Source organism: Microcaecilia unicolor, chromosome 6 (genome assembly GCF_901765095.1).
Source record: "Microcaecilia unicolor chromosome 6, aMicUni1.1, whole genome shotgun sequence".
In the NCBI taxonomy this organism is placed as follows: domain Eukaryota; kingdom Metazoa; phylum Chordata; class Amphibia; order Gymnophiona; family Siphonopidae; genus Microcaecilia; species Microcaecilia unicolor.
Genome location: NC_044036.1, coordinates 183,013,371 through 183,034,081, shown reverse-complemented (window position 1 = coordinate 183,034,081; position 20,711 = coordinate 183,013,371).

Below are 20,711 nucleotides of genomic sequence, written 5' to 3'. Positions count from 1 at the left end.
CCCAGTCCAGGAGGAAGGCATCCAATGCCAGTCTGCCGTGGGCCTGAAGCCTGGAACAGAACTGAGGGACTTTGTGGTTGGCTCGAGATGCAAAGAGATCCACCAAGGGGGTGCCCCACACCTGGAAGATCTGTCGCACTACCCTGGAATTGAGCGACCACTCGTGAGGTTGCATAATCCTGCTCAACCTGTCGGCCAGACTGTTGTTTACGCCTGCCAGATATGTGGCTTGGAGCACCATGCCGTGACGGCGAGCCCAGAGCCACATGCTGACGGCTTCCTGACACAGGGGGCGAGATCCGGTGCCCCCCTGCTTGTTGATTTAATACATGGCAACCTGGTTGACTGTCTGAATTTGGATAATTTGGTGGGACAGCCGATCTCTGAAAGCCTTCAGAGCGTTCCAGACCGCTCGCAACTCCAGGAGATTGATCTGCAGATTGCGTTCCTAGAGGGACCAGCTTCCTTGGGTGTGAAGCCAATCGACATGAGCTCCCCACCCCAGGAGGGACGCATCCATAGTCAGCACTTTTTGTGGCTGAGGAATTTGGAAAGGACGTCCCAGAGTCAAATTGGACCAAATCGTCCACCAATACAGGGATTTGAGAAAACTCGTGGACAGGTGGATCACGTCTTCTAGATCCCCAGCAGCCTGAAACCACTGGGAAGCTAGGGTCCATTGAGCAGATCTCATGTGAAGGCGGGCCATGGGAGTCACATGAACTGTGGAGGCCATGTGGCCCAACAATCTCAACATCTGCCGAGCTGTGATCTGCTGGGACGCTCGCACCTGCGAGACGAGGGACAACAAGCTGTTGGCTCTCGCCTCCGGGAGATAGGCATGAGCCGTCCGAGAATCCAGCAGAGCTCCTATGAATTAGAGTTTCTGCACTGGGAGAAGGTGGGACTTTGGATAATTTATCACAAACCCCAGTAGCTCCAGGAGGCGAATAGTCATCTGCATGGACTGTAGAGCTCCTGCCTCGGATGTGTTCTTCACCAGCCAATCGTCGAGATATGGGAACACGTGTACCCCCAGCCTGCGAAGTGCCGCTGCTACTACAGCCAAGCACTTCGTGAACACTCTGGTTGCAGAGGCGAGCCCAAAGGGTAGCACACAGTACTGGAAGTGACGTGTGCCCAGCTGAAATCGCAGATACTGTCTGTGAGCTGGCAGTATCGGGATGTGAGTGTAGGCGTCCTTCAAGTCCAGAGAGCATAGCCAATCATTTTCCTGAATCATGGGAAGAAGGGTGCCCAGGGAAAGCATCCTGAACTTTTCCTTGACCAGATATTTGTTCAGGGCCCTTAGGTCTAGGATGGGACGCATCCCCCGTTTTCTTTTCCACAAGGAAGTACCTGGAATAGAATCCCAGCCCTTCCTGCCCGGATGGCACGGGCTCGACCGCATTGGCGCTGAGAAGGGCGGAGAGTTCCTCTGCAAGTACCTGCTTGTGCTGGAAGCTGTAAGACTGAGCTCCCGGTGGACAATTTGGAGGTTTTGAGGCCAAATTGAGGGTGTATCCTTGCCGGACTATTTGGAGAACCCACTGATCAGAGGTTATGAGAGGCCACCTTTGGTGAAAAACTTTCAACCTCCCTCCGACCGGCAGGTCGCCCGGCACTGACATTTGGATGTCGGCTATGCTCTGCTGGAGCCAGTCAAAAGCTCGTCCCTTGCTTTTGCTGGGGAGCTGAGGGGCCTTGCTGAGGCGCACGCTGCTGACGAGAGCGAGCGCGCTGGGGCTTAGCCTGGGCCGCAGGCTGTCGAGAAGGAGGATTGTACCTACGCTTACCAGAAGAGTAGGGAACAGTCTTCCTTCCCCCAAAAAATAGTCTACCTGAAGAGGTAGAAGCTGAAGGCTGCCGGCGGGAGAACTTGTCGAAAGCGGTATCCCGCTGGTGGAGCTGCTCTACCACCTGTTCGACTTTCTCTCCAAAAATGTTATCCGCACTGCAAGGCGCGTCCGCAATCCGCTGCTGGATCCTATTCTCCAGGTCGGAGGCACGCAGCCATGAGTCTGCGCATCACCACACCCTGAGCAGCGGCCCTGGATGCAACATCAAAGGTGTCATTCACCCCTCTGGCCAGGAATTTTCTGCACGCTTTCAGCTGCCTGACCACCTCCTGAAATGGCTTGGCTTGCTCAGGAGGGAGCTTGTCCACCAAGCCCGCCAACTGCCGCACATTGTTCCGCATGTGTATGCTCGTGTAGAGCTGGTAAGACTGGATTTTGGCCACAAGCATAGAAGAATGGTAGGCCTTCCTCCCAAAGGAGTCTAAGGTTCTAGAGTCCTTGCCCGGGGGCGCCGAAGCATGCTCCCTAGAACTCTTAGCCTTCTTTAGGGCCAAATCCACAACTCCAGAGTCGTGAGGCAACTGAGTGCGCATCAGCTCTGGGTCCCCATGGATCCGGTACTGGGACTCGATCTTCTTGGGAATGTGGGGATTACTTAATGGCTTGGTCCAGTTCGCCAGCAATGTCTTTTTCAGGACATGATGCATGGGTACTGTGGACGCTTCCTTAGGTGGAGAAGGATAGTCCAGGAGCTCAAACATTTCAGCCCTGGGCTCGTCCTCCACAACCACTGGGAAGGGGATGGCCGTAGACATCTCCCGGACAAAGGCCGCAAAAGACAGACTCTCGGGAGGAGAAAGCTACCTTTCAGGGGAGGGAGTGGGATAAGAAGGCAGGCCATCAGACTCCTCGTCAGAGAAATATCTGATGTCCTCCTCCTCCTCCCACGAGGTCTCACCATCGGTATCAGACACAAGTTCACGGACCTGTGTCTAAAGCCGTGCCCGGCTCGACTCCATGGAACCACGGCCACGGTGTGAACGTCGAGAGGTAGACTCCCTCGCCTGCACCGGCGAAGCTCCCTCCGCCGACGTCGTCGGGGAGCCTTCCTGGGAGGCGACCGCAGTCGGTACCGCAAGCGGTACCGATGTCGGAGACCTCACCCCGGGCAAGGGGCCAGCCGGCGCCTCACTCGACGGTACCGGTGGCGCAAGCACCCCCGGTACCGGAGGGGAAGGGCACAACAACTCTCCCAGGATCTCTGGGAGGACGGCCCGGAGACTCTCGTGCAGAGCAGCTGTAGAGAAAGACATGGAAGTCGATGCAGGTGTCGATGTCAGAGTCTGTTCCGGGTGTGGAGGCTGTTCCGGGCTGTCCAAAGTGGAGCGCATCGACACCTCCTGAACAGAGGGTGAGCGGTCCTCTCGGTGCCGATGCCTACTGGGTGCCGACTCCCTCGGCGACCCAGAGCTCTCGGTACCGACACAGGAAGGAGACCGGTGTCGATGCTTCTTTGACTTCTTCAAACGAAGCATGTCACTGGAACTTCCCAGCACTGACGAGGAGGACGTAGAATCCAGCCGTCGCTTCGTTGGGGCCGAGGCCGAAGAAGGTCGGTCTCGGGGGGGCTGTACCACAGGAGCCCTCAGGGTAGGGGGAGACCCACCCGAAGGCTCACCGCCACCAGCAGGGGAATGGACAGCCCTCACCTGCACTCCAGTCGAAGCACCACCGTCCGACGACATCAGCAGAAATGGAGGTCCCGGTACCACCGACGCAGCCTTCCGATGTCTCGGCCCCGATGCAGAGGGTCGATGCCTCGATGCACTCGCGGCCGAGGACGGAGGTCCTGACGCTGCCGACGTCGATGCACTCGATACTCCCGGTGCCGATGCCGACGAAGAGCCCGAGAACAAAACGTTCCACTGGGCCAATCTCACTACCCGAGTCCTTTTCTGTAAAAAGGCGCAAAGACTACAGGCCTGCGGGCAGTGCCCAGCCCCCAGACACTAAAGACACGACGTGTGCCTGTCAGTGAGTGAGATTACCCGGGCGCACTGGGTGCACTTCTTGAAGCCGCTGGGAGACTTCGATGACATGGGCGGAAAAATCACGCTGGCGAAATCAAAACTCGTAATTGCGGTAAGGCACCAAAAAAGAGGGGAAGAAAAAAATGCGACCCGAAGCCTCAAAAGGGCCTACCCCGAAAACGAAAAGAAACTTAACGGGGCAAAAACTGGAATTACCAGAAGGGGAAAAAGACCGAAAAGGCCTTCTTCCGAAATCCTTTTCCTTTTTTTTTTTAGCGAGTCAAAAAGACGCGCGAGGTCGACTTAAGGGGCTCGAACGGTGTAACACGACCGTACCGAGCGCGGACAAAAGAAGACTGACGAACACGAGCCGGTTCGGGCGGGAAGACGGCCGCGCATGCGCGGTGCGCATCTGCGCGCGAGGACTGGCAAAGGACTTTGCTAGAAAAGTGTTCCGATTGGAGGGGCTGCCGTGGACGTCACCCATCAGTGAGAACAAGCAGCCTGCTTGTCCTCGGAGAATATTAATTACGGCTAACCATAGGGATGTCATCACTATGAGAAAATTTAAATATTTATATAGAACTTTTCCGGTGATTCTGCGAATATATTTTATACCCAAAATCCACAAGTCTTTACATACACCACCAGAGAGGCCGATAGTTTTGGGAAAACGTTCTTTATTTGAGCCTCTCTCGCAGTATATGGACTATTATTTACAACTCAGAGTCCAGGAGATTCCTTCATTTCTTAGAGATTCAACGGACCTGTTGCGGATTTTGGACACTATTGATTTGAGTCCAGATAGAGATTATATGATGGTAATACTGGACATTCAATCCCTTTATTCCAACATTCCCCAGGCTGCAGCTCTTCAGATTTTGGATTTGTATATTCAGGACTTACAAATTTCTTATGAGAAGCAGCAATTTTTGAACATTATTGCAGAACAGGTGCTTTGTCGCAATTATGTTTCTATGGAAGATACTTTTTATTTGCTGATGAAAGGAGTAGCCATGGGGGCCACGGTGGCTCCTACCGTGGCTTGTTTATACATGGCGCAGTTTGAAAAATGTTGTGTGTATACATCCAATTTTTACCATAAAGTTATATTATGGCGTCACTATATTGACATTTTATTAGTATGGTCTGGGAATCAACAGGAATTGAATGTTTTCGTTGAAGAGCTTAACAGCAGTGACCCTAATATTAAATTCACTTCTACCATTAGTCATTATGCAGCTGATTTTTTGGACATTCACACAACTTCATCAAGATAAGTTTATTACCACACTATTCAAAAAACCAACGGACAGAAACACCATCCTTCATTATTCTAGTCATCATCCAATACCTCTAAAGAATGGGATTCCAGTGGGCCAGTTCCTCAGTCAAGCGCCTTTGTACAGACAAACAATCGTTTAATTTTTATGCCAACCGGATGGTGAACAAATTTAAACAAAGAGGCTATTCCCAACAAAGTAATTAAGCATGCTCGCAAGAGAGCAGCCAATGTTAATAGAGATTGGCTGATTAGTCCACGGTTGGTAGCCCATAAATCTCATAGTAAATTACAGTGTGTTTTACCTTTTTCCCCCACAGATGTAGCTATATCCAAAAGTATACAGAAACATTGGTCAATTTTACAGTTACATCCACAGTTGAGAAACAGACCTCAGATTGCCTATAAAAGAAGTAAAAATCTTGGTGAAGTGTTATCTATATTTAGAGGTTTTGGAAATGAATTAGAGGAGCCGGGACATAGCCAATGCCATAATTGTAGATATTGCAGTCATGACAGTGAACAGTGGTATAAATCCAGCTACGGGTAAATTATTTCATCTGCGATTTAAAACTGATTGCAACACGTCTCAAGTTGTGTATGCGATTTGTTGCCCTTGTCAGAAGTGATACATTGGTCATACTCACAGAAAAATTAAACTTCGTATAGGTGAGCACTTGAGTAATATTCAGATTCATAAAGTAGAAGCTCCGTTGGTGAATCATTGGAGCACTTACAACCACACAGAATCAGATTTACAATATGTAGTTTTGACACAAGTACAGCTTAGATGGGGAGGGGATATTACTTCCATATTGACACAGAAGGAACAGAGGTTCATATATACCTGGAACACAGTACATCCATTCGGGCTTAACAAAGAGATTGAGTGGTTGGCCCTTTAAATTAGCAGCAGTAGAAGGTGATGTCAGGGTGGACCAGGTGTTGAGGGAATATAAACACAGGGTGGTTTCCTGTGTTGTAGCAGCAGGGAGGAGCGTGCAGAGTAATCTCTCCCGGTAAGCCAAAAATTGTAATTTATAGTTTAAATTTTAAAGAAATACTTGTAACTTTAAGGAAGTTAAGAATTTAAAAGTATTCATTAGTATGTCTGTAGTTTTATTCAACAGATTGTACATACATCCCCTTGAAAAAGCTCAAAAATGTGAAACGTGGCTCCACGTTGGGGATAGAGACAGAGAGCCGGTTGTTTTAATCACATTGAACACCAATCACGGGTGCTCTGGAGGCACTGCAGACTGAGCACTGGCCCACAAACAGCTAAGGATAAGTGTTTACAGTATTACATCTTTTTGTGTTCTCTCGGCAGGGAGTGTTTATTGTTTAACACTGTGAGAATTGGAAGGTAGGAAGGGCTTGTGCTATGATGTGAGACGGCTGCAGTTCTGAACCAGAGACAGTTGGTTTAAAGAACACTACAGCACTACTGAGCACTGCAAATTAAAAATAAAAGTATTGTAGTTGAGTTATATATCATTTAAGCTGGTGGAATTGTTGGAAATTGTGTACCGAATGCCTGCCTCTCACAAACCCTACCTGTTCTGTGTTGATCAACTGCGGTAAGAACTGGGCCAATCTCTCCGCCAACATTTTAGCTATTATTTTAATGTCTACATTGAGGAGAGAGATTGGCCTATAAGACTCAGCCCTGTCATGGGGTTTACCCGGCTTAGGTAATAACGATATGAGAGCCGTGTTAGCATATCTTGGAAATTGTCCCGTTTCTAACACCTCATTGTAATATTCTAATAGAGCTGCCAGGGCTTCCCCAGGTAGACTTTTGTAATATTCTCCTGTGAAACCATCAGGGCCTGGAGCCGAGCGCAGCTTTAGGGACTTAATCACCTGTTGTAGTTCTCCCAGCCTTAAGGGTATATTCAAGGCCTCTAACTCTTCTGCTGTGATTTTGGAGAGCCCCGCATGGTGTAGGTACTCTTGCATGGCCTGCTCTGGGGGAGGCACCTCTGCCATATATAGGGTAGCAAAATACTCTGTAAATACCTGACCTATCTGCTCTTTCTCCGTTGTGGGCCTACCTTTTAAGTCCCCCCCCCCCCCCCCCCAATTCTTGATTAAACGGCTCAGCATTCTACCAGTCTTATTACCGAATCTCTGTAGTTTATATTTGTAATAGAGGGCTGACCTGGTCTCGTTCTCATGTAACTATTCAGTGCTACCTGTGTGGATTTTAAGGTTTTAAAGGTAGCTTTAGATGGGTGGTGTATGTAGATTCTTTTAGCCCTACTCAGTTGTCGCTCTAACTGTAGTATCCCCGCCGCCCTCTTCTTATTCTTGAGGCTGCAGTAAGCTATAATGGCGCCCCTTAATACCGCTTTAGATGCAGACCAAAACAGTTCGGGTTGGCTTACGGCATGCTTCCCAATGAAGCGTAGTCTGCCCAGCTCTTGTGGATATGGCTCTTTAAATGTGGGTCTGAGTGTAAGTAAGCTAGGTATCTCCATCCATTCGCACCCCCTTTGCCAGTTGTAACATTCAACGCCACCCATATTAGACCATGGTCTGAGATTTCTTCTGGCCCTTTAGTGGCAGTATTGACTAGGTGAAATATGGATCGGTCTAATAATATATAATCTATCCTGGCGCACGATCCATGTGCCCTCGATCTATGTGTGTAGTCCCTTTCTCCATAGTGTAGGATCCGCCAGGGGTCCACCAAATTGAGCATCTTGTTAAATGCTTGGAACTCTTTGGAGCGTGTCCCTCTATATTGTGATTCCCTCGGGTTGGAACAATCCTGACGGGGGTCCATTACCGCATTGAAATCTCCTGTCACTATCAATCTAGCATTATGGTGTTGTAAACAAGTTCCAGCCAAGGACTTAAAGAAAGTTGGATCATAATTGTTAGGGCCATATAGTACTAGCAACAAAAAAACCATCCCTTGCAGCCACACTCTAAGTAATATGTAGTCTCCTTTACTCCCTTTACCCATTAAGGTTACCTTGTATGGGAGTCCCTTCCGAAACAACACTGCCACCCCTCCTTTCCTCACTCACCCATAATTTCTGTAATTTAGCATGTTCTAGATCGGTAAGGCGCGCTTCCTGGAGACACGCAATATCCGCTTTATGCCTTTTCAGTGCTGCTAAGATTTTAGATCTCTATCGGGGAGGTAATGCCACCCACATTCCATGAAATTATTCTAGCAGACATATGTTATACGCAACTCATTTACTAGTGTTTGTTGACTTCTTATAGTATCTGGCTTCTTGCCAGCACGTTGACATAGCATCTTTACCATTCCAGCTGTTCTCCCTCCTGGCCTTTCCAACCCGTCCAAGCAAATTGAGTAAGCCTAACACCCTGCCGCATGCCAAATCCCACCCCCAACTTCCATATCAAACCAATAACAAAACCCAAACCCCCTCCCAATCCCCAAACACACATTCAGACCCCCAACCATCTCCAGGCCGAGGCCTGGCGATGCACAGAGTCACCTGGCTTGCAGAAAGCCCTCGCCCTGGACTCTGATTTGTTCACCACTCACTATAGTTACTTGTGCAAGCCTCGTATGCCCAACAGCACTTACTAAACACATCAGTCTCCTTCAATAATGTTGTGTTCTTGCAGCGCTGTTTTAGCGTCTGCAACTGATTTGTAAACTCGCCACTGCCCTTGGATATGGATTTTCAAGTGTGCTGGGTATTGAAGTGTGAATCTTATTTGTTTCTGCGCCAGCTTAGCGCATATGGGATGAAATTTTCTCTGTTGCTCTTGTAATCCCACAGAGTAATCTTGAAACATCAAAACATGCTGTCCCTCATATGTTAAGTCCGCTCGACGTATTTTGAATCCATTTAGAATTTCAACTTTGTGTCGGTAATTAAGCAGCTTTGCTACAATCACTCTCGGCCTATTTTGCAGGTCTAATTTGCGGCCTACTCTGTGCGCCCTCTCTATCACCACAGGTCCCAAGGAGTCAGAAAGCGCCAGCTCCTTAGTCAGCCAATCCGACAGCCATGGCACCAAGTTTCGTTCAGGTATGCTTTCTGCTAGGCTCAATATTCGGATGTTATTCCGCCGAAAGCGATTTTCTAAGTCTTCTAATTTTTCTGCTTGCTCCTGCAATTGCTGTTTGATCACAAGCTAGTCTGTGCTGTAACCCTGGGAACCATCCTCTAGGGCTGAGACTCGTTTCAAGGTCCTCTGTTCTAGTCTCTAGTCCCTCTAATTTTGTGTGAAACAGATCCAATTTTTGGTCGAAAGCTTCCCATTTAGGTTTCCAAGCCTTTTCCACTGCTTCTGTTAGCTGCACAAGTTGTAGCTCAGAGAAGGACTGCTCCGTCGCCATCTTGGCTTCCGGGGTGACGAACTTGCTTTTATCTTTCTCCTTTTTTGCAGCTCTAAGTGTCATCCCAGCTGGAGTTTTATTGAGGTATTTGTCCATAGAAGTTAATTAGGATTAACAGCCTCAGTAATTAAAGTTAATGGAGCGGTTTCCAGCTTTAACAGGGCGAGGGCTCTCCAGCTAGACAAAGCTGCTCAGCTCATTGCACCACGTGACTCCCTGTCCACACTGCAGTTTAAAACTCATTTTTCTTCTATTTTCTGTTTTGCCCTACGCTGTGTTGGTAAAAGTGAAACATTCATCCCATAGCTCTCCTTTTAACTCTTCTTCACTATCTCTGTCAACTGTTTTGCTCATATTTCTATTTAACCCTGTCCTCTATATTTTCCACCTTTACACTCCAGCCTGTTCTTCTTAGGCTGGTACCACTATATATTTCTGCATATTCTCACTGGTGCGGTCTGATGCGAGTACCTCTAACTCAACGTCCACGAGATTTATGTTTCTATGTCTCTTATTCTATGTCTGCCTCCTCCATAAGGGCAGCATTTCTGACACACTCAGTCTGTCCCGGCTGCTTCCCCTACTACCAACAGCTGCAGGGTTGCTTTTCTAAGCGCTGTTTTGCTCACTTCTACAGCTCCCCACCCTAGATTGTTTACTGATTCAGCCCTGCTTGTTCTGTACAAGGACACTTGTTGAAGCAGAATAGACACGCTGATTTTCAAGCTACTTTTTGCTGAGTTTTCTGCTCTGCCATATGCGAGTTGCACCTCCACAATTATGACAACGTTGGGGAAAACCCATGTTTGTTTCAACTTTAGCCTAGCATTCATTTTTTGAATTACAAGCACTACCTTTTTCTGCATTAAAAATTTGTATTTTTATTAGACAGTGTCCCATCAGTGGATAATGTCCCTTCCCTTTGTAACGAAAGAAGAGAACAAAAAAGAAAAAAAGAGGGGTGTTGCGGGTCAACTTCACTTTGTATACAAGTCTGAGAACCTACTGTCCCAGCCCTTTGTGAACATATAGAACTGATTGCCTAGGTGCCTCTATACGGGGTATTCTCCAAATTGTCCCCCAGATTCATTAAAAAAAAAATTATTTCCAAATTTAGACTTAAATTACCCCTAATGTTTTTAGTGTTACCTGTCCTGAGTTCTGAAGTGATCAAATTGTGTTTTTTAGGATCCTTCGGTTGATCCAATTGAGTTTTTTTGTAGGTCCAAAGGTTGACCAAACTGTGTGTAGTAAGGGTGCTATTGAGCGGCCGACTACCGACTATTTAGTATCTTGTAATGGATCCTGCTGCGAGAGGTTATAGTTAATGGACGCATTAATTAATAACTCAGGTTTAGACCGCGGGGTTTGCTCAGTCCCTTGACTACTAAGTATAGATATTGGGATATTATTGTGATTTGTCTAGGTAAGCCAAAGTTGTACGAAGTTCAAGTTATATTGGCTCTGTGAATTACCGTGAGCAAGCCACTCTTCTTACTCAGACGCATTCACAGGTTGTCTGGGTAAACGTGGGGTATCTGATTAGCTTCCTTTGTAAGCCCTCCCGCGATCGCAGTGTGTGATGCAAGCCTTGGAGGAGTATCCCTGAAGAGTGGAGAGTTTTGAAGACAGGTAAGTATATAATTCACTCTAATTTTTTTAATTTTTAATGCAGATTTAACCATAGTGCCAGCCTTGTTGCATTTTCATTTAGTGATAGTTTGTCTATTAAACCCCTTTCACACTGCAATAAAGTTAAGCACATAATTACATGACACCATATGTGCCACTCTTTGTGCCATACATTTTTCTGACCATAGCCACGCCCCTGGAGACTGTTCTAAGTTTTTCCCTTTTAATGAACACCTTAATGCGATGGATAAAATTATTCTTATTGAGACGCAAGAAAGTAATCCAAAATCTCTGCGCACTTCCCAACACCAGGTGCATCCACCTACAGCTCCATCTCCATGTGATGGAGCCCCGCCTCCTTACGAGGTCCAACGACCTTTTCACCTGTGCCATTGCTGTTGGTTATATACCACCTTCACATCCTATCACTTTTGACACAGCTATCCCTTCCATCCCAAGACCAGAATCTCTGCTCCAGACCCGCCCTTCAGTCCAGTAACCCTTAATCAGCCCTCTGAACCAGTGAGCCCTCTGTCACTTCGGGTACTACTTCTCCAGGTCACTCACAAATTGACACTATGAGGCATATTTTCAAAGCACTTAGCCTTCCAAAGTTCCATAGAAACCTATGGAACTTTGTAAGGCTCAGTGCTTTGAAAATACACCTCTATGACTACCCTTGACAAAATAGACCAGGCTCCCAATGTCTTGCGACAAACAGAAGTTGCCAGCCTAAATTGTTGCGCAAATATTAAGTGTGGGCGCTGCCATAGGCTAGGTCATTTTGCTACAGAATGCCGCAGAAATCCACGGACCTTTCATAGGCATGTCCAGCGTAATAATTTCCTAATCCAGCAATTGTTCCCAGACCAACGCTGTTCTCAGTAACTAGGCGTGGACCTACCTAAGCAGATTATTTGGACCTATAATCACTTTGCTCTAATAGCTTGGATATTGTTCTGTACTATTGTGAGGAATGATGTTTAAGCTATTGGATTAAAGATTAGGAGTTATCCTGAGTGTGTTTAGTTAATTCTTACTTCTTGTGCTAGTATTTTATTTTTAGTAGACTCTTCTGACTTAATTCTAAATAGTGGTTACTTCCTACACTGCTTTGAATTATTGTATTATCCATGTATGTTTTTTTTAACACATCTTGTGCTACTATGCCCTGGCCTAATGCCGTTACTTTATCTGTTATTTATGTAGGAATAAAATGGTCCCAGTTCATCGGGCTTTCTATTTACAGATTATGTACTTTTGTTCAACTCCTGAATCCTCTAAATCAAAACAATTTAATAGATTTGTTTTTAGCTAAATTTTTAAATAAATTGTGCAACTTATTCTTTTTAACATGAACAGGATTGGTCTTGTGTCCTTGCTCTAATTTATCATAACAATGAGCTATATCTCTTTTTCTGCAGACCTGGCTGGTTGACTAGAGTTCAAGTAGCTTCATCCCTGCTTTTCTTTTTCTCATGTTTAGTTTTGATAGCATGCTCTAACTTATAACTTTATATTCTTTGTCACCACATTTATTAATGTTTGCTTTGAAATACAGCTTTTAATTGAACTGTGATGTCATTATTTTACTTGTCTACAACACAATGTTTGCTTTCGAAATGGGTTTCTCTCACTTTCTGTCTGTAGCACAGCACTGATTCCTTTAAAGAATCTATGGATCTGCCTTGTGCTGCAGCTCGACATGAACCTGACTCTGTTTTTTTTCCCCTCCCACGTTTCTTTTCTACGTTTACTTAAAACATATTTGTGAGCAGTTTAACATCTTGTCACATTTAATCAGGAAAAGTGCCTGATACTGTGTAGACTGTCAGTTTCCTTTTTCTGACGTCATTTTTTTTTCCTTTTAGTGAAACGAAGGATTTCTTTTTCATTAGAAACAATCTGAATAATAAATTCTCACCATTCACTGCTGTCTCAAATCGCTATTGATTTACAACAGCTGTATTTTCTTTGGCTACAGGAGAAATTAAAGTTTCTTTCCCTTCTGTTTGCATCCCCGTGTGTGGGTGTGTGCAAAGATTTATGAACTATCTTTCTTTTAGTAAGCGCAGATTCGTCTGCCCATTAATTATGTCCTGCTTATCTTACTCAAGTTTTATGCTTCCTGTTTTCTGTTTCACAGCTCGCTCATTCACAGGACAGAGGAAAGTTTAAAATGCAGTACAATCCTGATTATTCTCTTATGATTTGAACTTTTTTTTAAAGCTAACTTTTCCATCCACACCCCCTTCCACCTCTCCTTTCTCTCCCTCTTCCACCCCCCTCCGCCCCTCCTTCCTCTCCCTTTCTACACCCCTCCACAACCCCTCCTCCTAACACACCTACTCCCCCTTCCGCCCCTCCTTTCTCACCCCCTTTCACACCTCCTCCTCCCTCTCCCCTTCCTATAACCACACCTACTAACACACCCATTCCCCCTGCTGACCCATCCCACTTTACCCCCCCCTCTTCACCAGACTTTTCCTCTACCTTAGTCTTCAGTAACAACTTAAGTAATGGAAATTAGCAGGCTACTTTACTCCTACACTCACTCCATTACCCACTTTACTTGCCTACCCTTATTTTTCTGCCCTCTTGTACAATTGTATTCTCTTTAATTACATTTAATTCCATTCTCTTTAATTACATAACAGATCACTTGTTCCAATTCAACTTTATTTTTTTATTTTCTAAATTTGACAAGTCTTTCTCATTCTTTTTGGCCACCAGAGGGGGCTACCATGATACAAATTTCCAGTATAGTTTTGATTTATAGTAAGTTGCAGTGGAAAGCTAATGTATGTGAGAATCCCATTCATTTTGGGGTAATTATAAAGGTTATACGGAGATGGTATTTCATTACGACAGGTTTCAGAGATGTTTGCATAATAAAATTGTTCAAGCTGTTAATGTGCCATGTGGATGTACGTTTTATAAGTATATATTGTTGGAAAGCCACATAACAGAAAATTAAGAACGAATACTGCAAGTCGAGATGGTGAGAGAATGTGCTGACGGTCCGAGGTATGTTGGAAAAGTTTTGAATGTGGAAACGTATATGGTATCCTCTTTTTACCTACAGTTTTTGAATTACAATACTTTTTGTCTGTCTACACAACAAGCACTGTTCTGTCCATTTCATACCTATATATAAACCGCCACAGACATCTGTTTAGCTGAAGCTCTGACCAGATCATAAAGGGCATCAGCCAAAAATGACAGGGCCGACTCCACCCGCGGGGCAACCTCAGAGAGGGACCCCGCACCATCCGTGGGCTGTTCCACCACCTGTTGTAACCAGGAAAGACATGCCCGGGCTGCATAGGAACTGCAAATAGACGCCCTTAAGGCAAGGCCCACAATTTCAAAGGACCGCTTCAGCGTGGATTCTAGCCGCCAGTCCTGCATGTCTTTTCAAAGCGACCCCTCCCTCTACTGGGAGAGTGGTCTTTTTAGTCACCGCCGTGACCAACACATCCACTTTAGGCATCCCCAAAGGGGCCAAGTGCTCCTCACTCATAGCCCTGGCCACTTTCAAAGGCCCATCGGGGTCAGACCATTGAGCTGAAATAAGCTCTTGGATGGAGTCATGCACCGGAAAGGCCCGAGTAGGCTTCTTAGTACTCGCCATCCTATGATTAACAGAGGAGGCCTTGCCTTCAGCAGGATCATCAATCGAGAGGGGCTGCAAGGTGTCAGTTTTGAAAGCTGGCAGCTCGTCGCGATGGAAAATCCTAACCGCATTGGGATCATCCAAATCCAGTGGCAAACAGGCACCCTCCTCTGGATCATCTGTCCCTGAGGGCCTGCCAGATCCCTCAGACTCCCCACAGCCTGACCATGGGGGGGGGGGGGGGGGGGGGGGGAAGGATATGCGCCACTTTCAGATGGGGAATTTACTCGTCTATGTTTAGCGTGTTTCCAACGCTCATGGGAGGAAACAACATCTGAAGCCATACCCAGGGCATCAACACCCAGAGGGAACCCAGGATGCAACGCAGTGTCAGACACCTGCGGCAGAGCTCTTTTCAGCATGAAGGCTTTACGAATTAAAAGCACAAACTCAGGGGAGAAAAACTCACCCTGACCTCCACCTCCGAATTAGCAGAAACGGATGTTGGAGCTCCTCTGGCAGCCTCTAAACGAGGCGTCCCCCTACACTCAGACTCCTCCGCAACCGCGAGGGCTGAGACACGCAGCACTTCCAAAATGGCGCCCGCTGCCAGCTCCATGACGCAGGAAGAATCATCGCTCAGCATGCTCGTACTAGCGCGAGTGTCTAAGGAGCACGTTTTGCACAGCCCCGCTGCTGATCTGCGCTTACCACAACGGGAGCAGCGCTTAACTCCTTCAGCAGCCATTGCCCAACTGGACGGAAAGGTAAAATTATGTATCATACCTGATAATTTTCTTTCCATTAATCATAGCTGATCAATCCATAGACTGGTGGGTTGTGTCCATCTACCAGCAGGTGGAGATAGAGAGCAAACTTTTGCCTCCCTATATGTGGTCATGTGCTGCCGGAAACTCCTCAGTATGTCGATATCAAAGCTCCATCCGCAGGACTCAGCACTTAGAGAATTACACCCACAAAGGGACACTCTGCCCAGCTCACCACCGCCGAAACGGGGGAGGGGAATTAACCCAGCTCATCCCCACACAAGTGGGGGAGGGGAATCCGTCCAGCTCATCCCCACGGAGCGGGGGAGGGACACCACCCCGCCGATGCGGGGGGATCTGGCTTATCCTGCAACCGCAACCGCGGGAGGAGCTGACTGACCCCAACACCGCCGAAGCGGGAGGGGTACAAAGCTGCCCTACAGCCGCATGAAGCGGGAGGGAGTGCCGGCAGAATTTAAATCTCAATCCAGCCCCGTAAAACGGAGGGGAGAGGAATGCAGCAGCTCACTGTAACACAAACTCGTCTCAACTCTTGAAGAATCCAAGTGAAAAAAGAACTTGAACACGAAGTCCTCCTGAAGTAACTGAAGACTAAACTTGAACCTAAAATTCAACCAGAATATAAACAGTACAGATATCTGGGAGGGGCTATGGATTGATCAGCTATGATTAATGGAAAGAAAATTATCAGGTATGATACATAATTTTACCTTCCATATCATCAAGCTGATCAATCCATAGACTGGTGGGATGTACCGAAGCAGTACTCACCCAGGGCGGGACATTGAAATCCCTGACCGCAACACTGAAGCTCCAAACCGGGCCTCCGCCCGAGCAGCCACAGTCAAGCGGTAATGCCTGGAGAAGGTATGGGCCGACGCCCAAGTTGCCGCCTTGCATATCTCTTCCAAGGAGACGGACCCGGCCTCTGCCATTGAGGCCGCCAGAGCTCTAGTGGAGTGAGCCTTCAGCTGGATAGGCGGCACCTTCCCCGCGGCCACATAAGCCGCTGCAATGGCTTCCTTGACCCATCTTGCCACTGTAGGCTTAGAAGCCTGCAGACCCTTACGAGGACCTGTAAACAGGACAAACAGATGATCCGATTTCCGGAAATCATTGGTCACTTCCAAGTATCTGATGATGACTCGTCTCACATCCAGAAATTTGAGAGCAGAGTATTCCACTGGGTAGTCCTCCCTACGAAAGGAAGGGAGACAGAGCTGCTGATTCACATGGAAGCGAGAAACAATCTTGGGCAGGAAGGAAGGCACTGTGCGAATAGTCACTCCTGCCTCAGTGAACTGCAGAAAAGGCTCTCGACATGAGAGTGCCTGGGGCTCGGAAACTCTTCTGGCTGAAGTGATAGCCACCAAAAAGACTGCTTTCAACGTCAGGTCTTTCAGAGATGCCCTAGACAAGGGTTCAAAAGGCGGCTTCTGCAAGGCTCTTAGCACCAGGTTGAGATTCCACGCAGGCACCACTGAGTGCAGAGGAGGGCGCAGGTGATTAACTCCCTTGAGAAAGCGCACCACATCTGGCTGCGAAGCCAGGGAAGCACCCTTCAGGCGGCCCCTGAAGCAAGCCAGAGCCGCTACCTGGACTTTAAGGGAACTGAGCGACAGGCCTTTCTCCAGACCTTCTTGCAGGAACGCCAACACTGAAGAAATTGGAGCAGTGAAGGGAGAAAGTGAGCCTGCTTCACACCACGCTGCAAAGATACGCCAAACCCTGGCGTAAGCAGTAGAAGTAGAGCGCTTCCTCGCTCTCAGCATAGTGGCGATGACCTTGTTTGAGAAGCCCTTCTTTCTCAGACGCTGCCGCTCAATAGCCAGGCCGTAAGACCAAAGGGGGAGGGATCCTCCATCACCACGGGACCCTGATGTAACAGGCCCTGCTCTACTGGCAGCCGCAGAGGATCGTCGACTGAGAGCCTGATCAAGTCCGCATACCAGGGACGTCTGGGCCAATCCGGACCCACCAGGATTATCCGGCCCGGATGCTTTGCCACCCGGTCTAGCACCCTGCCCAGCATGGGCCAGGGCGGGAACACATAGAGAAGCTCGTGTCGGCCACTGTTGGAGAAGAGCATCTACTCCCAGGGATCGAGGGTCCCGTCCTCTGCTGAAAAAGCGCGGCACTTGGCAATTGGCCGATGACGCCATCAGATCTAGGCTCGGCTGGCCCCAGCGCTTCGTGATGTCCAAGAACGCCTGAGCAGATAGCTGCCACTCTCCGGGCTCCAAGGTATGGCGACTGAGAAAGTCCGCCTTGACATTCATGACTCCAGCAATGTGGGCCGCTGACAGCTGTTCCAGGTTCGCTTCCGCCCACTGGCATAGATTCATGGCCTCCTTGGCTAGAGGGGCGCTCTTGGTACCTCCCTGGCGGTTGACATAGGCCACAGCCGTGGCATTGTCCGACAGGACCCGTACTGGCTTCAACGCCAGTACCGGGATGAACTCCAAAAGCGCCAACCAAATGGCTCTGAGTTCCAGGAGGTTGATAGACCACTTTGCCTCTGCAGGAGACCAGAGCCCCTGCGCTGTCCTTCCCAAGCAGTGGGCTCCCCAGCCCGACAAAGAGGCGTCCGTCGTGACAACAATCTACTCTGGGGTCACCAGAGGCATTCCCGCAGACAACTTGTCTGTCTGCATCCACCAGCTCAGCGCCTTGCGCACTGCTGGGTCCAAGGGAAAGCGCACAGTATAATCCTCCGACATCGGAGTCCAGCGCTGCAGCAGAGAGTGTTGAAGTGGTCTCATATGAGCCCTGGCCCAGGGCACTACTTCCATCGTGGCCGTCATAGAGCCCAACAGCTGCACATAGTCCCAAGCCCGAAGAGGAGAGGCTACTAGGAACTGGTCCACCTGAGCCTGAAGTTTGACAATCCGATTGTCTGGCAGGAACACTCTGCCCACTTGGGTGTCGAATCGAACTCCCAGATACTCCAGGGACTGAGTCGGGCGCAGCTGGCTCTTCTCCCAGTTGATGATCCATCCCAGGGAGCTCAAAAGAGCAACTACCCGGTCCACAGCTTTGCCACACTCTGCATAAGAGGGGGCTCGGATCAACCAGTCGTCCAGATAAGGATGGACTTGTATTCCTTCCTTTCGCAGGAAGGCCGCTATGACCACCATTACTTTGGAAAAGGTCCGCGGAGCAGTAGCCAACCCAAAAGGGAGGGCTCTGAACTGGAAGTGTCGTCCCAGGACTGCAAAACGCAGAAAGCGTTGATGAGGAGGCCAGATGGGAATATGCAGGTACGCTTCCTTGATGTCCAAGGAAGCCAAGAACTCTCCTGCCTTCACTGCCGCTATAACAGAGCGGAGAGTCTCCATGCGAAAGTGCCGCACTTTCAAGGCCCGATTGACCCCTTTGAGGTCGAGGATAGGCCGGACAGAACCTCCTCTCTTTGGTACCACAAAGTAAATGGAGTAACGTCCCTTGCCAATCTGAGTTTCTGGCACCGGAACGACCGCACCCAGGCGGATCAGGTTGTCCAAGGTCTGCTGCACTGCCACAGCTTTGACCGGAGACTTGCAGGGAGAGAGTACAAACCCGTCTCTTAAGGGTCGGCAGAACTCTAGCTTGTAGCCGTCTCTGATGACTTCCAGCACCCAAGCGTCTGAAGTTATTGTGGTCCACTCGCCCAGAAACGAGGACAGCCATCCTCCAATCTGCACTGGGGCGTGGACCAAGGCCCCGTCATTGGGTACGAGCCCCTCCGGGACGGCGGTCTCTGCGAAAGGAATGCTGCTTGGGGGAGAAATTCCTCTTGAAGGAAGAGGGGGCAGAGGAGCCCGACCTGCCCGGGCGGTACCGACGGGCTTCCTGAAACCGTCCTCTGGAGGTACCGGGACGAGTACTAGCCCGAGCCCTGACCTCTGGTAACTTCTTGCCCTTAGACGTGCCGAGATCGGTCACGATTTTGTCCAGCTCGACCCCAAAGAGCAGCTTGCCTTTAAAAGTCAATCTAGCCAGGCGGGATTTAGAGGCGTGGTCAGCAGACCAATGCTTCAGCCAAAGCCACCGCCGCGCAGAGATTGTCTGAGCCATGCCTTTAGCTGAGGCCCTCAAGACATCATACAGCAAGTCTGCCAAATAGGCTAAGCCCGATTCCAGGGCCGGCCAATCAGCCCTCAAGGAATGATCCGAGGGGGAAGCCCGCTGCACCATAGTCAGGCACGCCCTGGCCACATACAGTGGGGGAAATAAGTATTTGATCCCTTGCTGATTTTGTAAGTTTGCCCACTGACAAAGACATGAGCAGCCCATAATTGAAGGGTAGGTTATTGGTAACAGTGAGAGATAGCACATCACAAATTAAATCCGGAAAATCACATTGTGGAAAGTATATGAATTTATTTGCATTCTGCAGAGGGAAATAAGTATTTAATCCCTCTGGCAAACAAGACCTAATACTTGGTGGCAAAACCCTTGTTGGCAAGCACAGCGGTCAGACGTCTTCTGTAGTTGATGATGAGGTTTGCACACATGTCAGGAGGAATTTTGGTCCACTCCTTTTTGCAGATCATCTCTAAATCATTAAGAGTTCTGGGCTGTCGCTTGGCAACTCGCATCTTCAGCTCCCTCCATAAGTTTTCAATGGGATTAAGGTCTGGTGACTGGCTAGGCCACTCCATGACCCTAATGTGCTTCTTCCTGAGCCACTCCTTTGTTGCCTTGGCTTTATGTTTTGGGTCATTGTCGTGCTGGAAGACCCAGCCACGACCCATTTTTAAGGCCCTGGCGGAGGGAAGGAGGTTGTCACTCAGAATTGTACGGTACATGGCCCCATCCATTCTCCCATTGATGCGGTGAAGTAGTCCTGTGCCCTTAGCAGAGAAACACCCCCAAAACATAACATTTCCACCTCCATGCTTGACAGTGGGGACGGTGTTCTTTGGGTCATAGGCAGCATTTCTCTTCCTCCAAACACGGCGAGTTGAGTTCATGCCAAAGAGCTCAATTTTTGTCTCATCTGACCACAGCACCTTCTCCCAATCACTCCCGGCATCATCCAGGTGTTCACTGGCAAACTTCAGACGGGCCGTCACATGTGCCTTCCGGAGCAGGGGGACCTTGCGGGCACTGCAGGATTGCAATCCGTTATGTCGTAATGTGTTACCAATGGTTTTCGTGGTGACAGTGGTCCCAGCTGCCTTGAGATCATTGACAAGTTCCCCCCTTGTAGTTGTAGGCTGATTTCTAACCTTCCTCATGATCAAGGA